The sequence below is a fragment of the Neofelis nebulosa genome, chromosome 9 (assembly GCF_028018385.1).
Source record: "Neofelis nebulosa isolate mNeoNeb1 chromosome 9, mNeoNeb1.pri, whole genome shotgun sequence".
Taxonomy (NCBI): domain Eukaryota; kingdom Metazoa; phylum Chordata; class Mammalia; order Carnivora; family Felidae; genus Neofelis; species Neofelis nebulosa.
The window spans coordinates 125,629,816-125,644,250 of NC_080790.1; the positions used below are offsets into that span (position 1 = coordinate 125,629,816).

A 14,435-nucleotide genomic window follows, 5' to 3' on the forward strand; every position below is an offset into this window, starting at 1 on the left:
CAGAACCGCTGCAGGCTGCCCATGCCAGCAGCTGGCGTGCCATGTGCCAGGAAGACAGGCTGTTGACATTTTAAGAACCCCTTTGAGGACTCAAGTAAAATGCTGACATTAGAGCAACCGAGGACATTCCATGGTTTATTACTATATTTCCTTTGGAAAAAATAAGTCTCTTTTTAAAATTCCTGCTTCAGCTGCATTCATTTACTCTGACTCTATGTCAGATGCCTCTGAGGAGGTTATGAATAACAACATTTTGTTGTTGAGGGGAACAGATGATAGGAATGATAGAAAAGTGGTGAATCAGGATCAGGGAACCTGGATTCTGGGGCAAGTTACCTAACTTTTCTTAGCTTTAATTCTTTCATCTGTCAAGTATAGGTAATTCTGTCTCTCCTGCTTCATGGGTTGGATGACAAAATGGATGTAATAATACTTTCTGGACTATATCAAACTAGTGGACCGTAAAGGAGAGGTAGGTTAGTTAGAAAGAGTCTCGCAGGCCTGGCCTTCTACTTTGTAACCTCGAGCAAATGGCTAAGGTCTCTCAACCTTAATCTTATCATTTGTAAAATGGGAATATTGATATCTGCTTTGCAAGAGTGTTATAAAGATTAGAAATAACCTATATAAAGCACTGACAAATGGTAGATAATTATTAAACTGCAGTAATAATTATCATTATATTTAATGTGGAGGCATTCACTCTGGTTATTCAGGATTCTTTGCCTAGAGAAACAGATTCAGTTTGAAGATGTTGAGATAAGCAAAAGGCCCAGCTAAAAGCTGATGGCAGTAACGGATAAAAAATAGATAACATTTTTAAAAAGTCAAAATAATATACAAACATAATTTTAAAAAAAAATCTGCAGGTCTGGAAAGATACCCGTTTCCTGCTTGCCCCTCCCCCGAGGCAACATCTTCTGCCTTTAGCTCTTCCAGTGGTTCCCTCTGTTTCTCTAAGTAACATTACACTACCTCCACTTTTTTTTTTTTTTAATTTTTAATGTGTATTTATTTTTGAGACAGAGAGAGAGGGGGACAGAGGATCCAAAAAGTGGTTCTGAGCTGTCAGCACAGAGCCCAGTGCAGGGCTCGAACCCACGAGTGGCGAGATCATGACCTGAGCTGAAGTCGGACACTTAACTGACTGAGCCACCCAGGTGCCCCTCCACTTCTTTTTTAAAACTAATTTTTGTTTTTGTCAAAATGGCATATGCACATAGTTTCTTTTTAAGATCAGTATCATTACTTGTTACTGAAACAACAAATAATGTTTCATTAAACAAATAATGTTTCAATAAATTGTTACTGAAAACGGCTGTCTTCTGCCCCCACCCCTCTATCCCCTGCCTCCTGCCCTGCTTCCAAGAGCATCCATTTTGGATCCCATTAGTTATTTGTTCTAGTGTTACTTCCATATATCCAAATAATATGCTTATACAGCTGCCTCTCTGTGTAAACATTCTCTTATTGTGGAAATTTTCAAACATATTCAATACTAGAATAATATAATGAGTGGTCATGTACCAGCCATTATCCAGCTTCAAGAATCATGACCCGTCTTGTTTCATCTGTGCCTATAGCCACTTTTCCCCTTGCCACTGGACAATTTTGGAATAAATTTTAGGCATCATGCCATTTCATCATTAGCAATTTCAGCATGTATCTCTAAGAAAACAAGGATTGCTTTGTTAAAAATGTAACTATGCTGCCCTTATCACACATAAAATAATTAATAATCCCTTATTACTAGCAAAGATCTCTGATTAACTCCTAAGTATTTTTTTTATTCAAATCAGATGCAAGCAAGGACCACACACTACCATACAACTTTTTCTTTGTTCATCAGTTTTACTTATTTATTTAGTTTTTCTTTGTTCATCAACTTAGGTGTTACCTATTGACCTCCTCCAATGGCACATTAATTAGGCTTTAGCTTTTTTTATAAGCACCACAGCCCCCCTCACGCTTCTCCTTTACCTTTTTCACCCAGTATCACAGGTTTTGGGTTAAGTCAGTATCCAGTGTTTTGTAGCATTATGGCATCGTAAATATTTACTGCTGAGCCAGTAATGTTCTGGTTATTTTTCCTTTCTGTATGGCTTTTCCTGGATGTAATAACAGCTGCATCTTTACTATATTCAGTTCTCTTTGTTTCTTACTGCAAAGTCTTCCCATACTCTTCCGTGGACTCTCAGTACGATTTTCAGCACATCTGTCGGGGAGTCCCCAGTCAGACTGGCGCTCTCTAGGCCTGCAGGTCAGCTGAAGTCCTGAGCTACCCTCAGCCTCATCCTGGGCGTTCCTTCCACCTCTCTTGTTAGATCCCTGCTTTCAACTCCTATCTTACAGCTTAAACCCTCCTTTAGGAGAAGGATATTCTCCAGGAGTTGAGTGAGAAAACAGTACACGAGAGAAACTGTTCTGAGTCCTTCTATGTATCAAAATCATCTGCATTTTGCCTCGCTGAGGATAAATTCTAGGTTCCAAATCATTTTCCTTTAGAACTTTTCCCTTTGAAAGCGTTGCTCCGTTGTCTTCCGGCAGCCAGTATTGCTCGGAAGAAGTCTGATGCCATTCTGATTCTTTTCTTTTGAAACAGTCTCCCTAGAAACGTGGAGGATTTTTTTTCCTTTTGGATTCTGCAAGGTTAGGAGAATGCATGTAGGCATGGGAGACTCTCCTCCTTTTTAAGGATGCAGCCTTCCTTTTAGCCCTGGGAACGTTTCCTCATGATTTCTTAGATGATTTCCTATTGTACTTTTCTTTGTATTCTTTCTATGGAATTCCTATTTAGTCTAATGTTGAACTTCCTGGATTGTTGTTCTAGATCAAAATCCTTTTTTATCCTGTAAACTTTTTCCCCCTATACTGTATTTTGAAAGATTTCCTTTTCGTGTTTTCCAGGTTTTCTACTGAATTGTTAATTTCAATATTCATATTATTAATTTCCAAGAGTCCAGTGTTGTCAGCTTATTTTATGGACATAGATAGTATCTTCAGAATCTCTCTGAAGACATAAGAAAAATTTTTGAAAGGTTTTCACTTGTCTGAATTTCTTTCCCATAAAAGAGTCCATTTTCTCTATATTTTAGTTTCTGTCCTGCTGTTGGTTTTCCTCAAATGCCCTGTGATGCCTTTTTTTTCCTTTTTTTCCTTTTTTTTTGCCAATTGTAAGCAGTAATAAAAGCCTCCTTTTAGGAGTTAGGCCTTCGTTTCCTCTGGAACTGGTTGTCTGTTTGCCACATGGACCTCACCCCTGCCTGGGAAGCTGCCAGAAGCTCTGTGTACCACACTGAAGGGTACACTTTGCTTTAGGGCACCTGACCAGCAGTTAGACTGAGGGGCCCTCAAAGGTCAGGATAAGGGCACCCAATCTCCTATGAGACAGGAGGTATCCTGTGAACCTACCTATTTTTTTAAGTGCATGCTATCTGGGATCAGGCTTCCCTTCTCTTGCCATCCCTCCATCGGGCACACTGGCTGCATCACCAGCAGTCCAAGGGGGCCCAGGAGGTGGACCCTCAGAACATCAAACCCTATAAAGAATACAGCCAGGTATATTCCAAAATCAAAAAAAAAAAAAAAAAAATCAAACATTTCTTTGTCATCTTTTGTGGGACTGACTTCTCTCTGCCCTCAAATGACTTAAGTGTTTGATTTTATTTTTTATTTTTAAGTTTACTTATTTATTTTGAGAGAGAGAGAGAGAGAGAGAGAGAGAGAGAGAGAGAGAGAGAGAGCTAGCATGAGTGTGCACAGGGGAAGGGCAGAGAGAGAGAATCCCAAGCAGGCTCTGCTCTATCAGCACCCAGAGCCCAACATGGGGCTTGAACTCACAAACCTCGAGATCATGCACTGAGCCGAAATCAAGAGTCGGACACTTAATTGACTTAGCCACCCAGGTGCCCTTAAGTGTCTGATTTTAAAACATTATTTGAGTGTAGGTATGGTTCTTTTTGGGTCCATATGCCAGGAGGTTAACTGGTTATTTCTGTGTGGTAGGAAGATGGATGATTTTCCTCCCTTTTTTCCTGCTCTTCTATATTTCCTCTTTTTTACAGTAAACAATTATAATTGGAAAGAAAACAAATCTATTTTTTTATAATTGTCTCAGTCAATATGCTTCTTAATAATGTCTAGAGAAAATGGGGACCTTCTAGCTGTGTGCCATAGTGAATAAGAGAGTTTGAAATGGTGTGACAACTGAAACCTGCCTTTCAAAAAAAATTTTTTTTTTACATTTATTTATTTTTGAGAGGCAGAGAGAGACAGAGTGTGAGTGAGGGAGGGGCAGAGAGAGAAGGTGACACGGAATCCAAAGCATGCTGCAGGCTCTGAGCAAGCTGTCAGCACATAGCCCAATGTGGGGCTCGAACCCACAAACCATGAGATCATGACCTCAGCCAAAGTCAGACGCTTAACCTACTCGGCCACTCAGGTGCCCGTGAAACCTGCCTTTGATAGGGTGAAAGCTAATTGCATTTTGCAGCAGCTGTTTGGACTAGGTCAGTAGCCGTGGCCAGAACTTATTCATCATATGCTCCTTTCAACAGATGCCAGTCAGTTACCAGTTCAACAAATTACCTATTGATCTGTGTCTAGAATTTCCTCATGTGTCAAATGGAAATAATATACCTACTTGATAGGACCTCACAGGGATTAAATGAGATAATTTATATAGAGCAATTGGAATATTATCTGGTGTATGGTAAACATCCATTGTAAGTTTTTATGATTTATAGATTTTCTTATTTTAACAAGTATCTCATCATATGTACAAAATGCTCATAAATTAAACACAGATCTTTTCCATAAGGAACTCAGATTCTAGCAACATAAGATCTGCCCAGGAATAAATATGTCCCAGAGAGGAGAAAAGCATAAGTTTTGTAAGAGAAAACAGATAAAGTACTAAGGAAATTCACAGGGAGCAACCCCTTCCAGACTGGGGGGGGGGGGGGGGGGGAAGGGTGGGAATTAAGGGCAGCTTTGTGCAAAGGGGCTGCCTGAGCCCTTCAGACCAGCTCTGTGCTCAGAAGCAGCCAGCGTGTCCTCAGGTGGAGCCAATACTGCAGGCCGAGTAGAGTTGGGAGCTTTCCTGCAGGGAAACCCCATCAGAGTCAGTAGAGTGAGGGACTTCAGAATACAGGCCTGGCCCCAGGCAGCCCTGGCGAGGAGCCCAGGCTCCTGCCCGTATTCCAGTGAACCTGGCACAGGTTGGTCAGCCTCTGCAGCATCAGTCTCCGCAGCTGTGAGATGAGAGGATACCAAATACCTCCTGCCCCTGATAATTGTCAGGGTGACATAAGGTGGTGTCTGTAGAGCGCTAGGCACAGAGCGTGGCCCCAGTCCACACGGTAAATCCGCCGTTGTCAGAAGACAGAATGAGCGTGCTGGTGTTGTCCTGTTTTCTCTCCGTGGATTCTGTCACAGATGTACAAGTATTCAGTCTGCCAGGCAAGTGTTATAAAATGTATGTGGTCCATGGGGCGCCTGGGTGGCTTAGTCGGTTAAGCGTCCAACTTCGGCTCAGGTCATGATCTCATGGTTCGTGAGAGTTCAAGCCCCACGTTGGGCTCTGTGCTGACAGCTCAGAGCCTGGAGCCTGCTTCAGATTCTGTGTCTCCCTCTCTCTCCGCCCTCCCCCACTTGTGCTCTCTCTCTCAAAAATAAATTTAAAAAAATAATTTAAAAAAGTAAAATATATGTGGTCGAAGAAAACAATATCTTTGTTTTTATGAACACGCTCCTTACTATTATTCTTGTTCAAATAACAAAACATGATTCAAAGAATTGGGAGTGATTTCAGTAAACTGATCTGTCCAGGGCCCAGCTCATTTTCTGATGCCCCCTTGGGCTTCTGGAATAAAGGCCTGGCCAGACAATAGCCCCAGTCTCCACCTCCAGTCCCTCTAAGCTGAGTGTTCCTGCTGAGAACACAGCTCTAGGTGGGCTTTTGTTCCTTATTCATCCTGAGAATGAATTCTAGAGAATTCTAGAGAAATAATGGGTCCTCTGGCTTCCCAACATCCTTGACTTTATTCATTCACTGTTACATCATCTTCAGAATAGAGGATGGTGACACTGAATCAGAATTAGAAAATAATGCCTTTACTTTAGGATGTCGCAGCTTATTTTTGCAAGTTTTTTTTCCAAGTATTTTTGAACATGTGGTATGTGCCAGGCACTTAATCCACACAATAACCTTGTAGGGTAAGTGTTATTATTCTCACTTTACACAGAAGTTGACTTTCCCAAGGTTATACATTGCTGGACCATCCAAGGACAGGAAGGAAAAACCCAGATCTCTCTGAGATGGTAACTACTGTTCTCCATGAGTTAAGAGGCTGGAGTGCTTTTCCTTCTACTGTAGCCCCACACCAGCTTTGGGAAGGCCTTAGATTGGCACACTCCCTCCTGACATATAGTCTGTTTGCTTAGTCCTTCCTGATTACAGCATCAAAGATTTCTGAAAACTAATTAAAATTTTTGTTAAGTCACAAACTCCCACAGCCTTACCCCCACCTATAAATAGCTTCTTTCCTAAAAAAGCTCCAATCCCATCTTCCCATCCAAGTAAATTTAAGACAGATCAGATCTGCCTTTTGTGGGGAAGGGTGGCGGAAGCCCAGACTCCTTCAGGTCGCGAGGTATTTTGGTAGCAAAGCAAGTAAGTAGTACCGCCTCTTACCTAATGAATGGCCTGTCGTGTTTCCGTTAGGCAGTAGATGGACTACCTCCCCCTCCCCTGGCCTGGCTGAAAATCCTCCCTCCCACCCCTTCCCTATTTGTTTTAATAAGTTAGCTCATTTTTCTAAGTAGAGATGATCCCATTTAGAAATAAGGGCCATGTTCAGAGAAGTTACCATTCTGAGAAGTAGCCTTGGCATGTGTATGGCATGTATGCTGGCCTAAGTAGGAGTTAAAAGACTCAGTTTCCCAATCTCACCCTTTAATCTTGAGCTGTATGACCGTGAGCATGTCACTTCTCTTTGTTTCATTTTTCCTACCCAGGAAAAGCAGACTAAGAATTTAGCCCCCGGGTACTAATTCTCCTAAAATGAGAATCAGGCGAGATTACGTACAACAACAAAGCTGCGGTCTATCAGCTCATAGTATGTGCAGATGCTTTCATTTCCCTTGCACGTGTTCTTTCTCACTGCCCTAACAGGCAGGCCCTAGTGTCCCATTTTATAGTTAAAAAAAAAAAGTTCAGAGCAGTTAAATCACACAGGACTCAGATCCACATCTCTGGCTCCCACACTGATGCCCATAAGCAATATACATGTCACGCTGCTTCCCTTTGTACCCGGAAGTACAGGGCTTTCGTGTGTCTTCCCCTTCAAGAGCTCTGCAAATGCAAGTGATTGCTACTCTCTCTCCTAACCCCTGCTGTTCCACGTTAATCCCCAAGGACAGTTCTCATACTTCTTTATCTTATCCAGTAGTTTATGCTGCCTCTTCCCATGTCCCCCAGGCCTTGTTCAGTGAATTCTTTGGTGTTTCCTCCCAGAGAAACAGTTCAGCTGCACCACAAAGGAGGCTAAAGGAGCCAGGCTGAGCCTGGCATCTCGGGCATCAGCCTCTGACCTGTCAAGGCTTCTCCCCTCCCTTAAGCATGTCGTCAGCCAGCTTGCAGTAAAATTCTTTATGTTGCAATTGTTGATAAGCTCCTCAGTCACTGACCTTCAAAAGTGGGAGGCCCCAAAGCCATCTTCATTGATGGGGAAACTGAGGTGCAGGAAGAGAGGTGACTTGAGGCCATTCAGTTAGGAGTGTGATTGAGACCAGAAGCCAGTTCTCCAGGCAGCAGACCAGTGCGCCTTCCGAACCTCACACTTGGGCACATGTCGTCTTCCCTAAGTGAGGGACAAACATGCACTGTGCCCAGCATGCACCCAGAAAACTTGGGAGGAGAAATTAAACAACTGAGAAAATTGAGCAGGAGGAAATGGGGGTGGGGTCGAGTGGGGATCTCCACCCTAGGAAGCATATTACACACCAAAGTGAATTAAAACACAGCAGAGCAAACCAGATCACCTTCCGTCATCAGTGACTATGAGGCAAAGGGACTTAGGCCAGGAGCCCTGGCCCAGTGACTGGATAGGAAGCCTTTTGTCACTAAGGCTGCACTGTTTAAAATTGAAGGAAGGATGTTAGGCAAGTGTGACGGCCTGGGATGCAGTTACAGCCCCCGCTCCCCCCCCCCCCCCCCCCCCCCCCCCCCCCCCCCCCGGCTCATTGTCCAGAGGAAATGGATCTCCCCCGTGGACGGAGAGGTGGAAACCAAGCAAGGCAGCTGAGTGGTTGACATCATCAGGCTGAGCATTGGGTTACAACAAATGGGGACTTACTTGGCCAGAGACGTGGGAAACACCCACTAAAACCCTCGAAGTGCATTTCATTTAGAGACTCTGAAAGAGGGAGGGAGAGAGAGAGAGAGAGCAAGAAAGAATCCAGACTGCTCTGCCGGCCTGGTCTGCTAATCTTGCTAACCCTCAGAAGGGAAGCATTTTGAATCCTGGTTTCTTAAATCCTCCCCTCACTTGTGACTGAAGAGCCCTGGACTTTGGAGAAACTCTTCGTTCTTGTGAGTAGAACTTTATTCTCTGCCGCTCCCACCCCAAGGGAAAGCAGAGCTTGGAGGCAGAGCCCTCTGGAGAGCTCCGCTGGCTTTATAGCCTGTTGGCCACAAAGTGTCTATTTTTATATTATGATATATTATGGCTCTGAAAATTATGACTTTGTCTGAAACTGCCTGAGGCTAGAGTCCGAACTCAAGCTTCACAGATGGGCTCCATTCAAACGCTGTTTGACTTTTTTACCCCAGGAAGGCTGACAGATTGGCTACAGCTTTAAAAGCAGCTGCTTGCCCTAAAGATAGGTAAAGAAATAAGTGTTCCCTTAGGCATCGGTGTTTGTAAAAACCTTTCGTTTTTTTTCTCTGATTAAGAAGGTGGTACAACCAGTTTTACACACTCCAGAGAGAAATGTCCCTGCAAGTGAAAATTCCCCGTAGTCCTTTCCTCACAAATATAAGATTGGTATCCTAAATGTAAGCTAGATGATTAGGTTTCATGAAGTTAGCGTATCACATACACCTAATGCCGCAGTAGCTTCATAGACTCCAGGATGGAAAGAAGCGTCGGAAAACTTTAGCTTCGTGGTATTTTTATTGCTTCCTTTTTAAAATTTGCTGTTGATGACTAGAAAATAAACAGAACAAGTGTAAGTAAGCACTTGGGCGTTTTATTTGTTGGGGTTTGTTTTTAGGATTTTAAACCGGGCGAGGGGCGCCGAGGTGGCTCAGTCAATTAAGCGTCTGACTTCAGGTCAGGTCATGAGCTCGCGGTTCACAAGTTCGAGCCCCTCATCGGGTTCTATGCTGACAGCTCAGAGCCTGGAGCCTGCTCCTGATTCTGTGTCTCCCTCTCTGCCCCTCCCCCTCTTGCTCTCTCTCTCTCTCTCTCTCTCTCTCTCTCAAAAAAATAAACATTAAAAAACAAAAACAAAAAACGGGTGAGCCACTCTGTACAGAGGGGAAGGGAGGAGGCTCACCAGCGGGCGCCGGAGCTGAGGCTTCTGCGCTAGTTTGAGGTACGTGGCTTGCAGCCGCTGCGAGCAACCCACCTCCCCTGCCAGCAGGTAGAAGCAGTTGGGAAAGTTGAAGGGGAAAGACTTTGGCTTTAAGAAACAAAGGGCCACCCAGTGAAACTTTGTGGCCCTGAGCAAGCGTTCTACACTTTCTGGGCCCCAGTTTCCTCTTTTGTTCCTAAATAAAGGGACAAAACTAGATGGTCGCTATATTTCAGAATTCAGCTTGACGTGAGCCATCCATATCTTTCTTGCTTTTGAGGAGAATCCTTAGGGCTTGAGGAGCAAAGTGCCCATGGTTTTCAGTATCCCAGAGTGGCTAAAAACAGGCACCTGTGAGGACAATTAAAAGAGGACATAACACAGTAAACAGTTACTTCTGAGTTTTTATAGTTTTGTAAGGTGCAATGAAGAAAGTCTCAGTGGCACACACACAATAGGGAGGGAGGAGAAACAAGAATTAACACTCACGAGCGTCTCGTAAGTGCTCAACCCCATGTTATGCTCACCCTTTTGCAAAACCCGAGGGGGTCAGTGTCATTACTCCCCGATCTCCATTGTATGTTCCATATTATCCTGAACTCCTTCCTCGTGTTCACCTGAACTGTGCTCCCAATTACTGGCATAGCTTCCATTCACCGTGTCTCCTCTGAACCATGTGCCCTCTCTCGTGAGTCTGTCTCGGACGTTACCATAACCCCATTACCAGGTAGAAAGCCTGGCACACAGTTCCAGAGGAGACACAGCATACTCGATTTTAATGTAGAGACCACCATCCTAGTCCCTGGCTTGGCACAAGAGAGGGAGAAAAGGAAGGAAAAATCTCTCTGCTGCCCTTCTACCTTCATCTTACCGAGACACGGCCTCTCCTGCTGCGGGAAAGGATGGCCAGAGCCAAAGCGCAAAGAAAAGCAGAAGATGTCAAATCTTGAATTTTGAGTTTCTAGGGTTCCAGGTATTGTCAATTTAAGGGATTTTTATCTTTAAGCCTATTAGAGACTCTAACCCTCAAGAAGATGCAGTATTTAAAAACTGCTTGAGGGGCGCCTGCGTGGCTCAGTCTGTTGGGCATCTGACTCTTGATTTCAGCTCAGATCGTGATTCCAGGGTCTTGTGATCAAGCCCTGCATGGGGGTCGCGCTGAGCATGGATGGAGCCTGCTTAAGATTCTCTGTCCCTCTGCCTCTCTCCCCTACTCACATGCTCTCTCTCTCTAAAACAAACAAACAGTCGCTTGAATTAAGACCATAGTTACCAGGAGAGTTCTCAAAGCCCCTTGGAGTATCTGAGAGTTTCAGTCTCCTCCAGCAGCTCAACCCTTGGAAGTGCACCGTTGCTGCCATGGAACCACCATGGCAGTGGGCCTCTGCCTCTACCCAGCTCCCCAAGATCTCCAGACTTTGGCTGATTTAAAAACTGGTCCTTCCTCCTAAGATGGTGGTGAGGAGGTGATATTTCTGGAAGAAAAGTACCTGGTTTAGGTTTTTATTTTTGTTTGAATTTTAATGCCTTTAGCAGGTGTGCTCCCCAGTTGCTTACCATCTGTGTTATTTGCTTGCCTGTCACCATCTCTAGTCTCCTGCCTGCCCCTTGTCCCCTGTGGGCATTTGTATTTTCGACCTCTGGGCTGGTTGGTATCTGCAGTCCTTGTCACTTCAGACTATCTAGGGTTCAGTGAGAAGTTGGGGAGGGGAGCAAGTACTCCCCACCTCCTAGTGGAGACATCTTAGATTACCTCATAGAGCCTGCTTCTCTTCTGTGAAGTGGGGGGGGATCACAGTGATACCTACCTCCAGCGGTACCATGGGGATGAAACAGGACAAAGCTCATAGCCTATTTAGTTGGCACAAATATGCCTGGGATTAGCTACTTTATGGTTTCCAGAAACAGAATGTTAGCCAAGGTACACAGGCCCTGGCCCCCTGAGTCATCGGATGGCATTTGTATGAGGGATGTGAGGTCGTCTCTGAACTTATCAGTGTTGAAGCCCATCCTGGCTCTTTTAACAAAGCCTTAGCACTGTTTCCTATCACCCAGTCAGGTGCTGTTCTCCTGGGACCAGAGGATGCTGGCCCAGCCACTTAAGAAAGAAGCTGGTGGCAGGTGTTACTTTCTGAGTGTGACAAGAAGCTGAGTTCACCCAATTAACTCTGCTGAGTGTTTTCACAAGGGGCCAAAAGTGATTCCTAAGTGGAGACAGACGTGGAAAATCTAAAGTTCTTGGAAACAAGTCATTAATCATGACCCAAGGCTGAGCTCACTACCTCCTGGAAATCTTTCAGAAATGCTTTATGAAAACTTTGTGCACTGCTTCTTCAAAGAGTGGTTCCTTTGGAAGCTGCCATTAGCTCTGATGCTGAGTGATTCTAAATAGCAGATTAAAATGCATCTGTCTTATTAGAGGAAGCCAGCGTTTCCTAACTTTATTTAGAAGACGTCTCTTTAATCTTCCAAGAAATTACTACTCTTCAACTTGGCTTTTCCAAAATGAATAATGGACCTTCAGGTCACTAAAGAAATGAAGGTATTGTTAGCTGATGCGTTCTTATTATGTCCCAGGGACTTAGGTCAGTCATTATGCTTAGTACTTTATAGGTGTGGTCTCTGCCATTCAGTAAATTACACTGAGGGCAGACCTAGGACCAAGCATGAGGGTGGAGGAACAGGGCCCAGAGGAGAGATAGCCTGTGGCTTGTGAAGTTCTCAGAGCATCACAGAAGACAGACAGATACAGTTGGAGTGGACCAGCATCTGGCAGATAGGGGTCCCGATCTCCAGCTGGTTGATTACCCCCCAGAGCTTTGCCAGCTTTAGGGAGAAATGAGAGCTGCGTGCTGCTGAAGCTTTCACTCCTGGAACCTTCCTGTCCAAGGCTTCAGATGAAAGACAGGAACTCTTCCTCACAAACTGCAGGGGCCCCTGCCTTGGAGGATCCTAAATCTGTAATCCCAAGTTTAAGGAGACATAAGGACAGGTGATTTTGCAGTCTAAGATCACCACTGGATCTTGCTGGTTTGTTTTTATAACATTTATTGTAGAGCATTTCCTTTTTCAGACTATGAAATTAGAACATGTTCATGGAAGGAAAGCTAGACAGTACAGAAAAACACTTAAATCCTCACCCAGTGGTTTCACATCTTTGATTTTTTAATAAGGCTTGGCCAGGTCAAAGGGTATGAGCTTTGTTAGGTCTCTTATCCACATTCCAGTTTGGCACCAGAAAGTTTCTGCCAGTGTAAGAAACTCCCCTTTAACAGTACACGCTTGTCCTGTCCTCACCCCCCATCCACTCACCCACACACTACCACTGCTTTTCAGGTTTCACTTGTCATTTTCTGGGCAAAGTCTCTGCGTATCTCAAAGGTGTTCATGCCATGTGCTGCGTTCCCCTGGGTAGGAGAAACCATTGTCTGTGGTTGGAGACTGCAGCCTTCCCTTGTACTTTCCCATGTGTGTGCAAGAATTCGTCCCCTGTTCAGAACCCTCTGTGTGTCAGGCGTTACGCAAGGCGCTATGGGGAATGCCAAGGTAAATGAGACCTCTAAGCAGCTTGCAGTCTGATAGGAAAAAAAAGACTCCAATAACTCTAACACGTGTCATTGTGCACCCCCAGAGAGGGACAGTGCCATGGAAAGCCTGAGAAAGAGGAGGGGCAGTGGCATTTGAGTCGAGCCTTCAGTTCACTTCAATACTCTTTTCCTGTGTTCAGCTAGTTAGTATTTATTGAGCACCTAATTATTTTCCAGGCACTGGGCAAGGTGATAGGTGGACAGTGTTTCATGGAACAGGCATGGTCCTTCTTCACATGAAACTTAGAAGGACGTGTAGTGGTGTTATGAAATGAATAAACAGGGGTGCAGTCAGGGCAGGCTTGCTTGAAGAGCCAGTGCTGAGATGAGGTGTCCGTTAGGCCAAGAGCTAAGGCAGGAGGTGGGGAGGAAGGGTGTTGTGGGAAAGAATCCAGATAGGGAAAGGTACATGTGTGCAAGGGCCCGAGGCAGGAGAGCATGTGGGATGTTGGAGAGACTGAAGGGAAGCCAGTGTGGCTGAAGCATAGAGGGGAAGAGAACTGAGAAGGGGGCAGAGGTTAGGGTTCAGAGAGTTAGGCAGGGGCCTGATGATGTAAGCTTTTGTGGGTGGTGTTTGCTGTGTGGAGAATGGCTTGAGGGGCAGTCGCAGTAGTCGTGGAGAAAGAGGATTGGCGTTGGGTAGGACCAGAAGGTAAGGGTGGGGAGATAGAAGAGGTAGTAGATGGATTTGAAACCACTAGAAGTAGAAACTTAGAGGCTTTTAGTCTGTGCCAGACTCAGGGCTGGGCCCTGAGGGCATAGAGATGAAAGAGATACATCTCCTGTGCCCTGGGCTTTTAGAGGCCTAGCAGCATTGAAGGTTGTGTAGGATGTGGGTAGGCAGACACAGGAGCATGGGATTTCCTTCTCATAGTCAGCAGCTGTATTCCAGTATATGAGAAAGTTTCTCTCTGAGATGGCATAGAATATTACTCCTGGACTATAATTCTTTTCCTAAAAGGCAAGGAGAGCTGTTATTCCCAAGAGCCTTCCTTTATTTATTGGCTTGCCTGCCTTTCTCCCTGTGATTTCATACCTGAGCTCCCTACTGGAGTCCTACTGGACTCGGGGTTTGGAGACCTGAGTTCGTATTGCAGCTTTGTTACCAACCTTCCATGTGACTTACAAAGATTCTTAACTTGGCTTGGGACACCTGGGTGGCTCAGTTGGTTAAGCGTCTGACTCTTGGTTTCAGCTCAGGTTATGGTATCACAGTTTGTGGGATCGAGCCCCACGATGGGCTCTATACTGACAGTGTGGAGCCTGCTT

General features: G+C 44.8%; 1 protein-coding gene across 5 annotated transcripts in view; it reads left to right on the top strand.

Moving 5' to 3' along the window:
* PKIG (cAMP-dependent protein kinase inhibitor gamma) overlaps positions 1–14,435 on the top strand; it is a 99,774-nt gene that overhangs the window by 57,852 nt on the left and 27,487 nt on the right. Inside the window, exon 1 of one of the 5 annotated variants that reach the window (XM_058685731.1) lies at positions 8,414–8,593. The exons of 3 other annotated variants lie outside the window; for them this stretch is intronic. The gene's annotated coding sequence lies outside the window, so the exon portion shown is untranslated. Of the gene's footprint in view, positions 1–8,413; positions 8,594–11,995; positions 12,122–14,435 lie in introns of those variants that run through there. One more of the 5 variants, XM_058685733.1, reaches the window with a different exon arrangement.